Here is an 18,834-nt window from a genome sequence, read left to right as displayed (position 1 = left end):
TAGGAGGTTAAAAAGCCTTTTCCTGTTTGGAAATTTCTGTCTAAACTAAGAACAAGCTCTGTCAAAGAACCCACACTTTCCAAAACAATGAGAGAGACCAGCGCTCTTACCACCTCAAGACTACCGAAAAGAAGGCTGAGGAACATCAGGAGGAAGAATGCATGGGGAAACTTCTTTGCGAAGACCGTCAAAGGGTTGCCTTTTTCTCGCTGTCCACCTGTTGAGAGAAAGGACAGGTTTTTCACCTTTCTTAATCGAGTTGCTCGGCGCTCACGGGAACCCCTTGGAGGCCCTCGCCCCGCCCCTTCCGGCTCCTCCTTCCCGGCAGCTTTAAGGCTGCGGCTCCGACGCAGCAAGATGGCGATGCTGCCGCCGGGCCTCCTGTGGCGCGGAATGCCTCCTGGGCCGCTTCGCGTAGCCCATATGGTTAGAGGGGTCTGAGCAGCCGGTGCAGTTGCCCTGCTGTCGCGTCTTTTGCCCTGCATTCCTGCAGGGATGTTTGAAGCCAAAGAAGACTGTCTGTGCCTCCTTCCCAGCACTCTGGCACCCGAGCTGTGGGACTCAAGCAGCCGGTGGAGAGCACGGAGACTTATTGCGATGGCTGCCATAAAAATTTCTTAAAAAAAAAAAAAGAGAACCCCTTGGAGAACTTGACACGTGTCCTTTGAAATTGGGTGGCCACAACAACTGTGTATGTCTCATATGCAAACAACTTCTAAAAGTCAAAGTCTGGCTGGAGCTGCAACACGAAGTCTGCAGTAGGAACGAGTCACTCATCTACCACGGGCGGCCAGAGGTGCTTGTATTTCAAGAGTCGGTCGTGGCCCCTGCAGAACTGAGCTAGAACTGAGTCCTCCTAAAAGGAACCCCACATGCAAGGCTTTAAGGGATGGTGGACGTCAACTCCGTAGAAGCCAGGAGCTGAGGGAGGAGTCACCTATGAGGAGAAAGTCGACTGTGGGATGTCACAGGTGAGTGGATCTTCTACGAAGTCACAAAGTCACTCCATGGAAAAAATAGCATTTGGGCATGTCAGAGAGAACGCCAAAGACGAATTTAGAGAGCACCATTCGAGTTAGAATTGGTCAACCCGTGCTTGCAATTGTGGAGTTACGAGACAGGGAACCAGCAGGTGGAAAAGATGATACAGAGCAACATTAACCTTTCACCGTCCTTCTGTCGGCGAAATCCGGCCTCTGTACCCCAGTACCAAATTGATCTTGGAGACAGCGTTTTGGGTGAAGTAGAAAAGAACAGCTTTATGGCTTTCTCTGGTAAAGGGGACCACAGCAGGCTAATGCCCTCAAAACTGTGTGTCCCCGACTTGGAGGGGGTGTTGAGGAGTGCTATAGTAATGGTTCAAAGAGGGCATGATCAGCTGGGGGACATTCTTCTGATTGGTTGGGGGTGAGGTAAGTGGGAGTCAGCGTCATCAACCTTCTGGTTACAACTGGTCTGGGTCTACGTGCTTGTGGGCAGCATACAGTTAACTTCTCCCACCTGGTGGGTGGTTCAGCGTCTGCAAAACAGCTCAAAGATATTGTTATGAATATCCCTTGGGGAAAACCAGGACTCTGCCCCAAGGCTGCACTACTGCTTTTTAAATTTTTTTCCTGACTTCTCCTCCCTTGTTTCTACATCCCCTCCCTTCCCTGATTAGCAACTGTTTGAACCTGCCCTTTGGAATTTAGGGAAGGTCATGGAGGCTGAATAAAGCCTATTTCCTGCTAACAAGAAAATGGGGGACACAGAAAGACTTTTGTGCCCAGGAACCCCACAGGGTCCTGCTCAGTTTTACTTCCTCTCCAGGCTTCCAAGCCCTCCAGGCCTGAGGTGTGAGAGAGGAGCAAGCTTTCAGTCAAATGAGAGGGTGAACATTTTACTTAGATTGAACTAATATTTTTATACTTGGAAAAATTAATTCCTGAGACTGTCTAAAAAATCTAAGGCATCTGAGAGATGACATGCAGAAAAGAGGAAAAGGATTTGACAAACGTTATTTGAAAATAGTAATGGAAAAAAATAAATCCATTTTCTAATGTGCCCATACTGCATTTCCTTACATTGATCCACTGGTAAATTGGTTTTGTGGTTTTCACTATTTACGTTTATGTGGTATTTCACAGCTTCTAACATGCTTTTATGTAGTTATCAAATTTGATCATCACCAAAAACCTGCAGATGCCAGAATAGATATCATTACTGTCCTTTCTGAGATGAAGAAACCAGGTCTTAAAAAATGTCAGTTGTCTTTCCCAAAGCTGGGTAACTAGTACCTGCAAAGGCAAGACTCTACATTAGCCTTCTTCCCTCTGCTCTTTGCTCTCAAATGGAATCTACCAGGAAGGAGCATATTTGGGATTCACTTATTTATTTACTCATCACTGCTGACTCAAATATTTGAGTAGAAACTTAGGAGAGTTAACTTACTGCACATATAAAACTGGTGATGATCTTACTGATAATAGTAAGTGTTTAATTTACATAGAATAAACTGTACACATTCATGTATGCAATTTGCTATTTTGACATATGTATCTGCAAGGAATCATCACGAGGGTGAAGGTAGTTAACATATAAATCAACCCCAAAAGTTTCCCAGTGACCCATCCCTCCCTTCTGCCCATCCTTACCTTCTCCCCAAGCAACCACTAATCTACTTTCAATCTGTATAAATTAATTTGCATTTTATATAAATGGAATCATATATATAATCTTTTTTCTGTTTCCTTATGCATGGCATAATTGGGATATTCATTCACAATTTTGTATTTATCAATAGTGTGTATTGCTGAGTAATATTTCATTGCAGATTGCTTATTCTGTTGATGAGCATTTGGATTATATCTAGTTTAGGGTTTTTACAAATAAGGCTTCTATGAACATTTTTGCACAAGTCTTTGTATGAATATATAATTTTCTTTGATAAATACTTAGGAGTGGAATGGCTAGGTAATATGGTAGGTGTATTTTTTTTCTAGAAACTTTCAAACTGTTTTCCAAAGTGGAAAAAATAAGATGCAGCTGGACAAGCAGTTGCTGAGTCCAGAGTGACAAGAGTGGGAGGTGAAGAGGGGGATCGCTCCTAAGGCCAAGCACAATATTGAAGCTGCATTAACCTCTACTTGACACTTTGTTATGAATTTTAGATTTCAAATCATAGACTGCATATTTCTTTAAAATTTTTTTTTAAATAAGAGAAGAAAAAGCTGTGTAGGAAAACACAAATAATTACAATTTTAAAAGAAGGCTTATTGAAAACAAAATAAACCCACAACAAAAAAAAAGGCAAATTTTCTCTTTTTGAAGTTATTTCTCTTAGGGCAAGTACAATGTCTCAGTTTCAGTGCTTATGAATTCTGGTTAGGTAAAAAAGTTTGCATTTTATCTTAAGCCTATTTTTTACGATCAAAAGAAAACGTGTTTTAAAAAGGAAAAAAGAGTTCTCCTTTTATAGGTTTCAGAGGGTTAAAGAGGACATGCAAGTAAAGTCAAACCTTGAATGAAAAAGCCAGGAGAATTTGGAGGGAGGGGGGAGGGGCTACATTACAAACACCTGTGGGGTAGAACGCCCAGCTTTTCTCTCTGACCCGGGACAAATGCAATCCTGATTGTTAAACTATTTCTGGTTTCCAAATCTAACCAAAATAAGTCTGAGAGAGACCTAAATTAGAAACCTCTTTTATTAAGGAAAAAAAATGTTTAAAAATAACCGCCTTAAGACCGAGGTAAGTTAAATAGCTGGGTTTGGAGCAGATGTGCATAATAACTAATTAGTAGCCCCTGGCAGGATTAAAAACAGCTTTGGGGGGAGGAGTTAAGTATAGATTGGTGCGTTTCAGTTGAGCCAGTTAGTACTCTTCCAGTAAAAATGGTGTGCCAACAGAGTGCTGCGGGAACCAGGACTTTCTGGAAGTCTGCTCGGTAAGTCCAGCTCACAGCGAAGCCGTGTCCACTGAAGGAGGGAAATCACTGTCCAGCAAAAGTGAGTTGTAATTAATGAGAAGGCACTCTCACCAAAAGAGTACACAAAGCAAGAAACAGCGTTTTAGTCTGCTTCAAGGTAGAAATAAGCTGACAGGTTTGCTTAATCTGCTGTTTGCTAAAGACTTGTAACTGCCCCATATTTTCTGCTGCTCAGACCAGCCTTCCCATAATGACAAAAAAATAGTTGTAGGCTCCAGTGGAGTGGAAACAATGACGACACGTTTCTTTGCCTCAGGAGATTGGTGCCATTGGTTTGTTGGATTTTCTATTGACTCTAAATACGAATTTTTAGGTGAACAATTGGTCAAAAGTGAGTTTAAATTTTACTAATGAAAGAGGAAACCTGAGACTAAAAAAGAGAGAGATCCCTCACTATAATTAAAAAAGGATTCACTTTTGCGTGACCCTTTTGGTTTTAAGAATAAAATTTGTCGGGCTTCCCTGGTGGCGCAGTGGTTGAGAGTCCGCCTGCCGATGCAGGGGACACGGGTTTGTGCCCCGGTCCGGGAAGATCCCACATGCCGCGGAGCGGCTGGGCCCGTGAGCCATGGTCGCTGAGCCTGCGCGTCCGGAGCCTGTGCTCCGCAACGGGAGAGGCCACAACAGTGAGAGGCCCGCGTACCGAAAAAAAATAAATAAATAAAATTTGTCAAAGCTACAACGGTTGAATAATTTAGGTTAAACAATAGGGCCTTGTGTGTAAGCATTGTTGTTGTTTTAATGGCAGAAATTAAACACCCATGGACATTTAGAAAATAAATAACCTTCCTTTTTGTGTCAACCAAGACATAACTTCAAAAGAGTTTCTGATGGCAGTACCAGAACGTTCTTCTACGCTTTCCTTTAAAATGGTAAATGACTTGATGAGCACCGTTTTTAGTGTAGAAAAGCGACACCTGCCGATAAGCTGTGAAGAAACCAGCACTAAACATGCGAGGTTATGCAGACGCAGAAGAACTAAACTGTATGAATTCCTAGCGTTAAAAATTCAAACTAAGGTTTCTGAGTGGAGAGCCCGTGTTTGCTCTGTGAGACTCATCTAGGTCTTATTTTCTGGTGAGTAGAGGGCACTGGTGGTCTTCTGACGTCTAGGTCTGCACAAGATTAAATGCCAAGATTTTATGAATAATTAAGGGCTTCCTATCAAAATGTTTGTTCAGCTTAAGGACAAAGGGTTTCTGATTTCAGGTCTTAAGGAAGAATGCAAGGGTTTGATTGGCATAGAAAGGAGTGTGGGGAAAGAGCCGAGAGGAAGCCAGGAGGAAGGGCCCTCACCTCCGCGTGTAAGTGCCAACACTTGATCTGGGCCAGTGCCCAGGAGCCCCAAATCTGCCTCTAGTCTGGGGAGTTTGTTAGGAAGTAGGATTGGGCCTTGAAGACAATCTTGTGTGTACCTTGTCTGCTAACAGCCTGACGATTGTTTACTAATACTCTGGCCTAAGTTATTTCACAGGGGTCGCTCCCTGCTACACAGTGTTGAAATTACATTCAGAGAGTAAAAAAAAAAATTGTGTGTGTAGCAGTATTTTTCCACAAAACGAAGTGCAAAATATCTTTAACAAATAATGATGGTAGTAAGAAATATTTGACATAGTCGTGCAAAAATGCATCTCATTTTACAAAGGCTTAGACATTTGTAAACATTTACAGAATATCCCCTAGGTTTTTAGACTGTGACCCTTACAATCTTACTCATTTTTCTTTGTATTTAAATGTGGCTGTTTGTCTAAAAAACGTTAACATGCAAGTTCAGTGATCTCCAGTTCACCAAATATTCTCTCCCGCGGCACGAAGATGATAATGATGATTATAAAATACCGCTGAAGAAGACTGTACAAACAGATGAGCAGGCACACTGCAGGGCTGAACAGGGTCCAGTACAGTATAGGGAGCAATTTGACCAGAAGGATCCTGAGCTCAGACTTGCAAGGTGGAATTACAGTCTGTCTCATAAAGTAAAAAGTCTTCTCCCCCCAGTAGAAGGAGTGCAGCCTCTCTTCTTTCTCCTCCCACCACTTGTGGTACCAGAGTTGGAGGTCCTCCTTGGACGTGGGGAGGGTGTCTACTGGGTATCGGTGGGCGTGGAAGTGGATTTCGTTGGGAAAGTCCTTGAGGAGGAGTTGCCTCTCTGTCTGAGGAATGATATGAGGATATGCCACCGTGGTGTCATGGACAGCGTCTAGGTTCTTACCTTCTCTTAGTCTACTACAAAAGTAAAGCCTGTAGTTCTTGGATGTAAGACATTTTCATATTTTTGAAGTCCATTCTTTTTAGCAAATTCATTACTTCGAGCCGTGCAATTTTCTGTGACGTCGGTCCCTTCTGGGAATATGAGAGTTGAAGTGGTTCATGCATATCACAAAAATAATCAATCATGTCTTCAAAATGACTGTTGTCATCCTTACATTTCCTGTGAGTGAAGATATAGGCAGCAGCCTGCATGGCCCAGCCAAATCCAGGAATACTTTTGAGACTGGCTTTGAGGCAAATTTTTTCTAATCTGAGGTAGTTATGTCTCATCAGACAATTCCACAGAAATATTCAGTCCATTCTTGTTGGATGATTCATGATAATAGTTCTTTCTTCAGGAACAAATGCATCACCTGTTAATAATCACTTTTACACCAAACATGGTCTCCAGCAGTGCCACAGGTAGAGTGAGCCAGGTTGCCACAAGGCAGTTGTTGATCCAGTGACACCAAGATGGGTTTACAAACATCAAAGGTGAAAAGGGACCCAACATGAAAATGCTTCCAAAGATGCTTCCCCAAAATAGAGTGAGTATAAAGTAAATCCCTCTCCAAAAATGCTTCCCCAAAATAGTGAGTATAAAGTAAATCCCTCTTCAAAAATGCTTCCTCAAAATAGAGTGAGTATAAAGTAAATTGCTCTCCAAAAATGCTTCCCCTCTCCATGATACCATGATTATCCTGGATGTGAGTCTTTGGTCAGACAGATGAATTGCAAATTTCTTCTTCCAGTCTGTATTTTGCCTTTCATTCTCTCAATGGTGCCTTAGATGATTCTTCCCTTTGAGTGCCTTTCCTACAATGGGCCACGTTTACACTAGACCCTGCTGACTTGGTGATATAATTAAGTGTTCTGTAGTCTCAGAAATCAGAAGCCTAGAGGTTTCTGTAAAGCCTGGTTCTGTTATACCTTATTTGACCCAACAACCTCAGGGGGTTTACAGTTCTCCCGAAACTCAGTAACAAAGAAATCCCTGCTTTATCCTTGTTCCTAAATTAATTAGTGGTATCTCCAATCTCCAACAGTATAGTTACCAAAAAATCAAAGCAAACAAATAAAACACCTTAGTTTTCTCTTCACTTGCTCAGTAAGTGCTCCCCTCCCCCACCCCACCCCATTATTCCTCATAACCAGTCAGTCTTCCATTCTGCCTTCAAAATGTGTGTGGCAGATGTGAACTTTGCTCTGTCCTAGTTAATGCCCTGGATCACTCCCTCACCACCTCTCATGCCATCTCTCATGGTCTGGAGCATGGAAACTGCCCTTAACTGGTCTCTTCCTTACATTCTGTCTTTAACCTTGTCACCACCAAAGTCCTCTCTCCAGAACATAAAGTTGATCATGTCACTCATCTGATTAAGATCCTTCTATATGTACCGCTGCCCACAGAATAAAGTCAGTCTCTTAGCTGAGAATTCACAATCTTGCTCTAACCTTTCCTGACTTCTCTCTCAGCAACACGTGCAAAACTCTGGTCTGACCCCTGGGCACTCATGCCCTCTCACTCATCCTAACTTTGCATTGCTTTCTCCTTTGGCTAGAAGCCCTTCCTCCCTTTATGCTGCAGTCAGCTCCCTTCATTTCTTGCACAGGACCACTCCAGCAGAAGCAACTGTTCCCTTGTATGTGTTCATCTAAGTATCATCTTAGTGTCACCTAAGAAATCTTTGCCTAACTCTGGTCACAAAGATTTTTCTCTTTTGTTTTCTTCTAGGAGTTTCATTGTTTTAGTTTTCAAACTTACTAAATTTTTGAATAATTTTTTGTAAAAAATGTGAACTGTGGATTGAAGTTCTTTCTTCTTTGTGTTCATCTTCTTCATCTAGAGCTGCATTTGTTGCCTCACTATTAAAAAAAAAATTCTTTCTCCCCTGGATTATCTCTGCACCTTGTCAAAAATCAGTTGTCCAGATATATCTGGATTTATTTCTGGATTCCCTGCTCTGTTTCATTGATGTATTGTTGGTCCTGATAGCAACACCACACTCCAAAATTACTGTCATTTCAGAATAAGTCTTAAAATCAGATAGTGTTGGGCTTCCCTGGTGGCGCAGTGGTTGAGAGTCCACCTGCCGATGCAGGGGACACGGGTTCGTGCCCCGGTCCGGGAAGATCCCACATGCCGCGGAGCGGCTGCCCCCATGAGCCATGGCCGCTGAGCCTGCGCTCTGCAACGGGAGAGGCCACAGCAGTGAGAGGCCCGCGTACCGCAAAAAAAAAAAAAAAAAAAAAAGTGTTAACGCTCCAGAACTTTTTGTTCATTTTTAAAGATGTTTTGTCCTTTGAATTTCCTTAAAAATATTAGAATCCACTTGTCAATTTCTACAAAAATTCCTTCTTGGATTTAGATTGAGATTGCATTAAATCTGAGAATGCCCTCGGAGAGAACTAATATCTTAACAATATTGAGGCTTTCGACTAATTTAAAAAAAAAGACCATCTTTAAAGGTCTTTTAACATTTCTCCCAGCTACATTTTGTAGATTGCAGTGTGTGCACAGTCCTTGCATATTTTTTCAGATTTATCCTTATCTGGTTAAGAGACCACATGAAAGTGGAAAGTTTTCTGAGACATGAGAACTATAGACTTTACCTTGTAGTAAAAGCAAGGAGCCATACTTCAGCACACATACAACTATTTGTATACAAAATAAGTCAATAGAGTCTCCTGAAAAATGACTGTGGTTCATGTTGCTAGAGTTGCTAAGAGTAGGAAGGATGGGTGGCATCAGGCTTAGGGTTGGAATGACTTTTTTTTTTAAATTAATTTATTTTTGGCTGTGTTGGGTCTTTGTTGCTGTGTGCGGGCTTTCTCTAGTTGTGGAGAGTGGGGGCTACTCTTCATTGCTGTGCACAGGCTTCTTATTGTGGTGGCTTCTCTTGTTGCAGAGCACAGGCTCTAGGCGCGTGGGCTTCAGTAGTTGCAGCACGCAGGCTCAGTAGCTGTGTCTTGCAGGCTGTATAGCACAGGCTCAGTAGTTGTGGCACACGGGCTTAGTTGCTCTGCGGCATGTGGGGTCTTCCCAGACCAGGGCTTGAACGTGTGTCCCCTGCATTGGCAGGCAGATTCTTAACCACTGAGCCACCAGGGAAGTCCCGGAATGAGTCTTCTTGAGAAGGATTTAGAATGAGACTTACGATCAAAAGAGAATAAAGTCTAGGAATCTGTTGTCCACAGAATTGTTAATTTTTCTAGTAATGAAGTTTAAATTTTTATTCTTAGGCTGGTCTAAAATGGCTCATGTCTCCTTGGCAAGTTCAGATAGATACACCATTTATTTCATATCACAGTGATTAACAGATCAGATGAAATAACTGCTTTACTCTAATGCTGACTAATACCAGGTCAGGTTCCGTTCAATGTCAGTGAAATCCCCATGTCTGGCAACCTTTAGAAATTGAATAGCTAATAATCTGTGGTGGATGGTGCAGACACTGACCTGCCTAGAGTCAAAGGGCTACATGACTACAGAGCCTCCCAAGACATCTTAGAGCTCTATGTATAATTAAATGATAATGTTAAATGAGAGTTCACATAACTTTAACAAAGGAGACCGTTTGAGTTTATGCCACCCTAAATGGATTTCCTTCTGTCTTGCACACTCTTGAATCATTCTGGCTGTGTGGAACATATTTCCTATTGAAATGCCTCGCAGCTATGTTAAGTTGCTTGAGTGGCAGTTGACAGTTCTGAAAGGCTGTGGCCTTGGAGGCTGATGGGTCTCCTACCCATCCTGAATTCGAAACAGAGAGAGTTATTTTTAACTCCATTATCAGTGCACATGACTGTCCTTGCTGGGCAAGTGAGCCAAACTGATGTGATGTTTCTGTTGCTGAGGTGAGAGAGATGGAGGGCAGCTAGTAGTTTCACATGATCCTTTAAGGTAGTAGACAGCATTGAAAAAAGAATCACAATCCAAATAAAATAAATAAAACAGCCATTTTAGTGAACTAATCCGGAATACCAAATGTTTATCACTGAAGCAAAGTTACAAGGATTTTCTAGTGTGATTATTCTACCTAAACTTAATAATTCAAGTGTTTATGGGAAAATGGTGATGGTACAAAGACCAACTTATTATAAAAAGATATCTTGACATTCATTTCATAAAGTGTTTTTTGAAGACATGTTTAATCTTCCCAACATTTTTATCTCCATGAGAACTTCATGCAACTCACACGTTATCCCATTCTTCATAAATCACTCAGCTACAGACTTGAAACTTCAATTCGCTCAATTCAACACTTACTGTGCTAGCACATGCAAAGCATTAAATTAGGGCTGGAGGGGATTTCAAGGTAAAGAGAACATAGCCTTTACCTTCTAGGGGATCACAGTCTAATAGGGAAGAGAGACACACACATCAATAATTTTAAAACATGGGAATCTCTGCTAAGTGTTTCTACTGTGTTGTGGAAAGAGAGATGAATCATGGCTATGTGCAAAGATGTAAAAATAGCACTTTTCTTGTACTGATGACTTCTGCAACCTCTTCATAAGTCTGTTTTTGCTCATCGTGTTATGATATATCATCAGATAGAATACTTGAATTTGCAAGTACAATAATAATTAACTAACATTGGCTTAGTGAGAAAAAGAAATCTTATATACACATAAAGTAATCTGGAAGTAGGTGATTCTAAGCAACGTACAGTCACATAGTATCATTAACAACTTGGGCTCTTTTTTTAACTCTCTACTCTGCCATCTTCAGTAGTGATTTTTAATCATTTAGCTTGTTGCTTCCTGGTTGCAAGAGGGCTGCTTCAGCTCTAAGCATCACTTGCTATGCAATCCATCCAAAGTAAGAAGAAAAGGCAAGATTTCTCACTCTTTATATCAGGGAGAAAAGTCCTGCCCAGTAGCAACCCAGGACAATTTCTCTTACATCTTATTTGCCAGCATTGGGTCATGTGTACTCCTAAGCAGATGGGTAGCACTCAGCTTACTTGTCTTTGATCAATCATATCCCATTTCCGGAATCTGTGGGTGTGGGGGTCTGCTTTCCTTGCGCATGTCACTGCCCAAACAGAACTGAGACTATGTAAGCCAAAAAGGAGGGAGAAGGAGAGTTAGTTACCAGCAGCACCTGCAAGAACATATCCACGTATCTAAGCACTCAGAGCTTATGTTACCGGAAGGGGAACCCCTTCCAGGGCCCAAGAATGGGCTCTTGTCTAACACTCGTAATGAATTGGCAGATGAGACACACATACTGACAAAGCAAAAGACTTTATTGGGAAGGGGAGGCCAGGTGGAGAGCAGTGGTGAACTTTTCACCTTCTTAGGGTGAAAAGTTCAGCCTTCTGGGCTCAGGTGACTGAGGGAGGAGACCCCCTGTCCCTGGTTTCTTCTAAGCTCACTGTGGCATATCCCACTTTCTTCTCTTCTCTTTCCACGAAACTACTGACATCCTTGTATCATTCTTCTTCTGGGTCAGTTACTAGTATCTCAGATAGGTTGGGACGAGAAGAGTATAATTCATCTATAACTTACATGCATTGGTGCCCTACGGGGGAAGTATGGGGATCTGGTATTAAGGAGGCTGGATTTAAAGTCTGACAGATGCTTAGTTTTATTTCTGGGGTGTCAAGGAGGAGGGTCTTGTATTGGGTGATCCCTTCCCCACCCTCCCGCCTCTATCCTCTTTAGTCTATTCCTCGATCCTCTTTAGTCTCTAAGACTGCTTGCACCTGTTGGTGCGTGTGCACTGTGGTGGGTTGACCCAGGGCCCATTTAGAGGCCTCTTTAACCGTAAGAGCGGTGGCTGCTACTGCCCAGAGGCAAGCGGGCCAGCTTTTGGCCACCTCGTCTAGTTGTTTCAAGAGCCACAGGCTGTAGTACAGGCCCCACCATTTGTCCCAACATCCCCAAAGCGGTTCCCACCCGTTCAGAGACATACAACCTAAAAGGCTTTTCTAGGTTCAGGAGGCTTAAAGCTGGGGCTATAGTGACGGCCTCTTTCAGAGTATTAAAGGCCACCTTACAGGTCTTATCCCAGTCAAGTGGCCCTTCTTTCCCTTTTAGTTTTTCATATAGGGGTCGGGCCAGATTCCCATAAATGGGAATCCAGATCTGGCAAACCCCAGTTATCCCTAAAAGCTGTTTTCTAGTTTGGGGACAGGGGGTATTTAAGATAAGGGATTTCCTCTGAGGGTCGAGCATTCTTTTCCCTTCTGTAATTATGAACCCAAGGTATTTTACTTGGATTAAGCTTATCTGAGCTTTCTTAGGGGACACTTGATATCCCCTTTCATAAAGAAAATTTAAGGTTTTAATAGTATCCATTTGAGCTAGTAAAGTCTGGGCTTGCTATGAGCAAGTCATCTGCATGTTGTATTAGGTTACTGTTTGTTAAGGTTAATTCTCTTAGTTCTCTCCCCAGGGAAGTCCCGAATATATGGGGGCTGTCTCTGAAATCCTGTGGTAGCTGCGTCCAGCAAAGTTGTATGGCTTACCTTGTTTCTGGATCTTGCCACTCAAAAAGGCAAAGAGCTTTTGGGACTGAGGATGGAGGGAATGCAAAAGAAAGCATCCTTAAGGTCCAGCACTGAAAAGTACTTAGAGGTTCCCAGGACTTGGGATAGAAGGGTATATGGGTTTCGGGACTGTGGGGTGGATGGGAACCACAGTCTCGTTGACCACTCTTAGGTCCTGGACGAATTGATAAGATCCATTCAGATACTTAACAGGCAGGATTGGAGTGTTGCAGGGAGACTCACAGGTGATTAGGATTCCAAAATCCCAGTATTTGTTAACTAGCAGCCTAAGGCCCTCAAGAGCTTGTGGTTTCAAGGGGTATTGTCTTTTCCAGGGGTAGGGAGCAGTGAAACATTTATAGCTAGTCCTGGTCTAGAGACATCCCACACCTGGGGATTGATTTCATCCAAGAAAGGGAGGGAGTTCTTTCCTGTGTCTGACTGCAAGTGTTCAGACACCAGGCAAAGAAAGTTATTGGTTTCTAGCTTTCCCCAAGTCACTCTGGTCTGGAGGTGGCAAAGGAGGTCTCTCCACAGTAGGGGAGCCGGGCACCTGGGGATATATAAGAAGGGTCCCTTGCCAGTTTCCCACCTTACAGTGGAGGGGCTTAGTAAAATTTGAGTTTTGGGGTTTTCCGTGTACCCCTGTCACCGTTTTAGTCAGGGAGTTAAAAGGTTCTAGCTGGAAAGGAAAAACAGAGACGGCAGCCCCTGTATCCAAAAGGAAGTTCACATCCTTACCTTCTACTTACAGAATCACCCAAGGATTAAGAAGTGTGATTTGGATCTCACCATTCGAGGGGGCTTGTCGAGCTGCTGGGCATCTTCAGTCCTGGTCTCTCAGGACTAACACAGGGCAGGTTTACAGGTCTCCATATGCCTTCCCTTAGGGCGATGTGGATACTCCCCTTTCTAATGTCCATCCTCTTTGGGTTCGTCTCAGCCACAGTGACCGCTAAGGTGTTTTTCCCTTTCTCACTCTCTCCATGGGCCTCACCCAGTGGTAGGGTGAACCAAGGTCAAGACTTTAGCCTGTAGATTGGCGAAGAATCAGGTCTGTTTCTCTATCCTCCTATCTTTTCAGGCTTCTCTTTCTTCCCTCTTGGCCTCCTCCTCTTGGTCCCTATTTAGAAACACCTTTTTTTTTTTTTTTTTTTTTTTTTTTTAAACCTCATCCACTAGCTCAGCGATGGGGTCTCTGGTCCTTTTTCTGGTTTTTGTAATTTTCTCCTTACATCCAGGGTTGCCTGGGTTATGAAGGAATGGACCAACAGGACTGTACCTTCAACACTTTGTAGATCGATTTGCGTAAAATTTTTGAAGGCCTCCTTGAGCGTTCTCAAAGAGGGCCAGATTTTCACTGTTTCTCTGGGTAACCTCTTTTATCTTATTATAATTAATGGCCTTCTGGACCCCCTGGGTCATTCCCTGCAGTAGGCTAATAATGAGGTGTCTTAGAGATTCCCTCCCTGCATTTGTGTTGGGGTCCCAATCCAGCTTTGCAGAGGGGATTGCCTCTTCTGCAGGGGCCAGGTCGGCATCCAACCACTGCAGTTCATCAGCCACTGTTCTGGCCTGATCTGGGATTCTAGCTTTTTCTTCATTACAATACCAGGTGAGAATGACCATCACGTTCCTCCATGTGAAAGAGAAGTTAAGGCTAAGATGCTCAAATTCATCACTAAATTTTGGGGATTTTCAGAATATGAACGCATTTGTTCCCTACATTGGGTGATGTCTTGCATGGAAAAGGGAACATGAACCTGCATGGTTCTCCCTTCCCCATGTGGTACTACTCTTCATGGACAAATTTTGCCTGAGGAGGACCTTTCCTCGTGTGGAGGGTAAAGCTTATTTCCTGATTGTAGTCTCATGGGGGAAGGGGTATAAGGAGGCGGAGCTGAGGCTAGGAGACGTTCCCCAGATCTTATGGTCTCCGGGGCAGCCAGAATTTCCCTTCCCTTGCCCTCCCCGTCTGCCTTGGGGGAATTAGGAGAATGTAGAGGGTGTCTTCCATCCCAAACTTTGCCAGAAGGACTTTGAAAGGGCATTTATCAGGGTCTCTGAGCTTACATTTTCTCCTTTTTTCGGGATCTTGGAAGAGGGCCGTAAAGGCTTGGACATAGGGAACCTCATTGTTCTTAACGCTCGTGTTAAATGGTGTTAAATCCTAGTGACCCCCGAGGGGGGCCATTTTTCCTCTTACCCCAAGGAGTAAGTAGGCCAGTCCTGGGTACAACATCTGATACGTTTTTTTCCTTTTTAGTCCATCCAGCTGGTATCCCTCTCGGTGAACTAAAAGACAACCCAGTGATGTGTCTGAAGGGAAACTAGGCTTGTTTCCCATTTTGATGGCTGTATAGTTTGTACCCTGTTGCCAGAGGACCAGTGCCGGCTTCTACAACCTCTAGAGAGGTTGTAAGTTCTCTCTTGGTCCCAGAGTGCCTGATTGTATATGTGCCAAAGGAAATGCTCAGTGGTAAGCACAATCAGAGGGACTGTAGGGCTGGTCCCAATTGGTAAGTTAACCTGTAGACATAATGTCTAAGGTGTTAACTTTCATCTAAGACCAGGTGAGACTGTATGGAACCCCGTCAACCACTTCCACTTGGAAGCACTTGGTCAGTTAGACAACCAAATGACTGAATTTATAGAAACAGGGTGTCTGATGGAGGGCTTCTATCACCCAATTATACCCCCAGGAACAGAAAGCACAATTGACAGGGAGGAAAGATTGTAGTGTCTCAGAAAATCTCTTATGAAGACTTAGAACTTCAGATCTGAATACTGACAAACAGAGTAAATGGAAATATCTTGAGTCTTCAAAGATTTCAAAAGGAGGAAAGGGGGCCAGGTTGAAGGAAGAGGGGAAGGAGGAGGGACAAGACGGGTGGACTTACAGACATCTCCTGCCACCTGCAGATGCCCAGGCATTACAGGACTTTTCTCTGGGCTTCCAGGAGGGGAAGATGGGAACTCGGGCCAATCAGAAACTAGATAGGAGATAATTCGAGTTCTCTGCCCACCGGAGGTGATCAGGCTCTGGCCCTCAGATAACTGAGACCCTTCAACCAGACTCCTGCATCCAGGACCAGGATAGAAGGAAGAAGGGTAGGATAGGTGGGTGTTGAAAAGAAGAAAGGGAGAGGGAGGGGAAGAGAAGTCAACAAAGTCTCTTGTTCCTTACCCATTTGGGGCACCCTGGCCAGGCATTCGAGTCTGGAGGAGACCAGGGGTAAAAGGGTCCTGGTTGTGGCTGCTGGGTCTAGTCTGTTGGCGGGTGAGCTGGTCCTTGGGTACCCTGAGTGGTTGGGATGTCAGTCGTAGCATAGACGGGGTTCCACCAGAGTCACCAGTTGTTACTGGAAGGGGGACCGCTTCCAGGGCCCAAGACTGGGCTGTCGTCTAACAGTCGGAAATGAATTGTCTGAGGAGACACACGTACCGACAACAAAAGACTATTGGGAAGGGGTGCCCAGGCGGAGAGCAGTGGGGTAAAGGAACCCAGGAGAACTGCTCTGCCACGTGGCTTGCAGTCTCAGGTTTTATGGTAATGGGGTTAATATCTGGGTTGTCTCTGGCCAATCATCTTGCTTGTGCCCATATTTGGTCTGACTCAGGGTCCTTCCTGGTGGTGCGCACATCTCTCAGCAAGATGGATTCCAACGTGAAGGTTTCTGGGAGGTAGGCAGGACATACTATGGGCTGGCGTCTCCTCCCTCCTTTCGGCCCCTCCTGAATTCTTGTGTCTGGTGGTAGCTTGTTAGTTCCGTGTTCCTTACTGGGACCTCTTGTTGTGAGATAACTCCTGCAAGCACTCATTATCATGCCTGGCCAGGGTGGGTGGTTTTGGTCAATGGTTCCCTAACACTTACACCATCACTAAGACTGAAATGACTGCACCATCACCAAATCTAAAATAATCCTTTCCAGTAAAGAAATCATGGAGCAAGGAAGGTAAAATAGTGAAGGATGAGGAATATCCTCATAGCTTAGTCAAGGGGTTTTGGAGTATGGGTGTTATGGGAATAGCACTATACATGTGATTCTCAAGCCACATTACAGTTGCCCGAGAAGCTTTTAAAGATATTGTTGCCCATTTTAGATACTTCATTTAAGTGGAATTATGCAGTATTTATCTTTCTGTGGCTGGCTTATTTCATTCAACCTAATGTTCTCAAGCTTCATCCATGTTGCAGCATGTGACAGGATGTCCTTCTCTTTTAAGCCTGAATAATATTTTATGTATAAAGCATATTTTCTAATGGGTTAGAGTTTCAACCATGCAAGATGTAAAAATTGTAGAAAATTGTAGAAATCTGTCCAGTAACTTGCATATAGTTAACAATACTGTATTTACACTTCAAAATTTGTTAAGAAGGTAGGTTTCATGCTATACGTTCTTTACCAAAGTACAATGCATATATTGATGCCCAGGTCACTAAAGATACAGATTTAATTGGTCTCGGCTGGGGTCTGGGGATTTCTTGGTTTGGGGGTTGGTTGGTTGGTTGGTTTTCCATTTCCTGTGACAATTCTGAATTGTAACTGACCGAGGCAGTCTTAACATTCCCCTCAGCTTAAACCAGTTTCTTCTTGATCATAGGTCCCTACCCTCCCTTTTCTTAAAGCATTTAGTTTAGAAAAATTGTGACTGTACATTTTTTCTCTGCTTCTTTGAAATGTATGTAATTCTTTTCCCAGCCTCTTGCTCTGTAAGGGTAAGAAATGACATGAAACTATTAGGATGGCCAGAAAGAAACAGAGGGACAATATTTAGACACTGAACACTAAGAAGCTCTTAATTTCCACAGAGAAGAAGTTGGGATAAGAGATGGAGAAGAGAGGGTGGCAAAAATAATATTAATTTTTTAGGGTGCCCCTGAAAATTCTTCTTATCAATACTGCTGCCTAGGTAAGAAGATATTAAGACTAGCTAAGTCACCCTAAGCTAAGTCCCAGTTTTCTACATTCAAATCCTGCCCTCTTTGTAGCAGGAAGGGATGGAGAGCAGGAAAACAATTGATGAGATGGGAACCTGCATCGTTCTCTCTCCTTCAATGTCAGTTTAGGGCAGTGTATCTAGCATATAGTTTTCATAGAATTGCTTATCTGTGGATGGGAATTATAGGCCAGATCTTCAGGAACAGTTCCTTGGATGGTTTATGAAAGTTCAGTTCTCAGGTAGGAAGTTAGGTCTGTTACCGAAGTAGACATGAGCCCTCCTCTTGGAGCCCTAGCTGAACCAAAGCCCCCCTTGCCTGGTCAGGGAGTTCTTTCCTGCTCAGGTTCATGCTGCCAGTAAGGAAACTGAGTTTGCTGCAAGCAAAACAGACTTTCATTCAATGGCCAGAGAATGGAGAAGGGGAGCTCAGGCTCTAAAGGCACCTTCTCTCTGAAGGGTGAAAAGCGGGGGACTTTTAAGGGGTAAGGGACACGTGCAGGATCAGAAACTTGGGGAAAGGGTGGAGATTTCCAGGAATAGCCTGTGCATTGTGCAGTCCTTCAGGCACATATTGTGCCTAGCAGAGGGCAGATACCCCCTTTGGGCAAAGATCTTAGCATGGTAATGAAGCAAAGGTGACTTTCTGACACCTCTAGGTTTCATCTGCACAGGTGCATTCCTGTGGTCAAGTCAGCCAGTTAGGGCCATTGGCCACTGTATATCTCTCAACGTAGAGCTGCAAAGCATCTCTGCCCAATGCCAGGTAATTTTGAAACAAACGTAGTTAAATCAGGGCAAGGAAAGTTGTAACCTTTAGCCTACTTTGCCCGATATTTTGGATCTAGGAGGTTCAGTCTGGTTTTGTTGGGGACTTTTGTGACATCCCGTTGATAAAACAAACAGTCTATATGATTAAAAACAGTTTCTGCAACTGTAGCCTAGGCTGCATAGCATGAGTGACATGTCTAGAAGTTGGAGAGAACCTTCTTCCTCTTCTTACATGGAACTCAGCACTGTTTCCACACTTAAGCTACTGGTATGTAGAAAGAGAGAGCGTCTCTTGGCATTGGGTATAGGCATTCCCATGTATGTCATGGAAATGGCAAAATTTTCGCAACAGGGTCAGACAAGACTCAAGAGGGAGTCAAAGCAGGATGGGAAAAAACCATAGTG

The 18,834-nt window shown here is 43.5% G+C and overlaps 1 pseudogene across 1 annotated transcript; it reads right to left on the bottom strand.

Annotated features, from left to right (window-relative positions):
* Positions 1-5,675: 5,675 nt before the first annotated feature.
* LOC309963381 (lysocardiolipin acyltransferase 1-like) lies at positions 5,676-6,429 on the bottom strand (annotated as a pseudogene). Its single transcript has one exon. The product of its transcript is annotated as a lysocardiolipin acyltransferase 1-like (transcript).
* Positions 6,430-18,834: the final 12,405 nt, after the last annotated feature.

This window comes from Leucopleurus acutus (genome assembly GCF_964270905.1).
Source record: "Leucopleurus acutus genome assembly, chromosome: 6".
NCBI lineage: Eukaryota > Metazoa > Chordata > Mammalia > Artiodactyla > Delphinidae > Leucopleurus > Leucopleurus acutus.
Note: the sequence above shows the minus strand (reverse complement) of the source record. Positions and strands in the feature narration are given on the sequence as shown.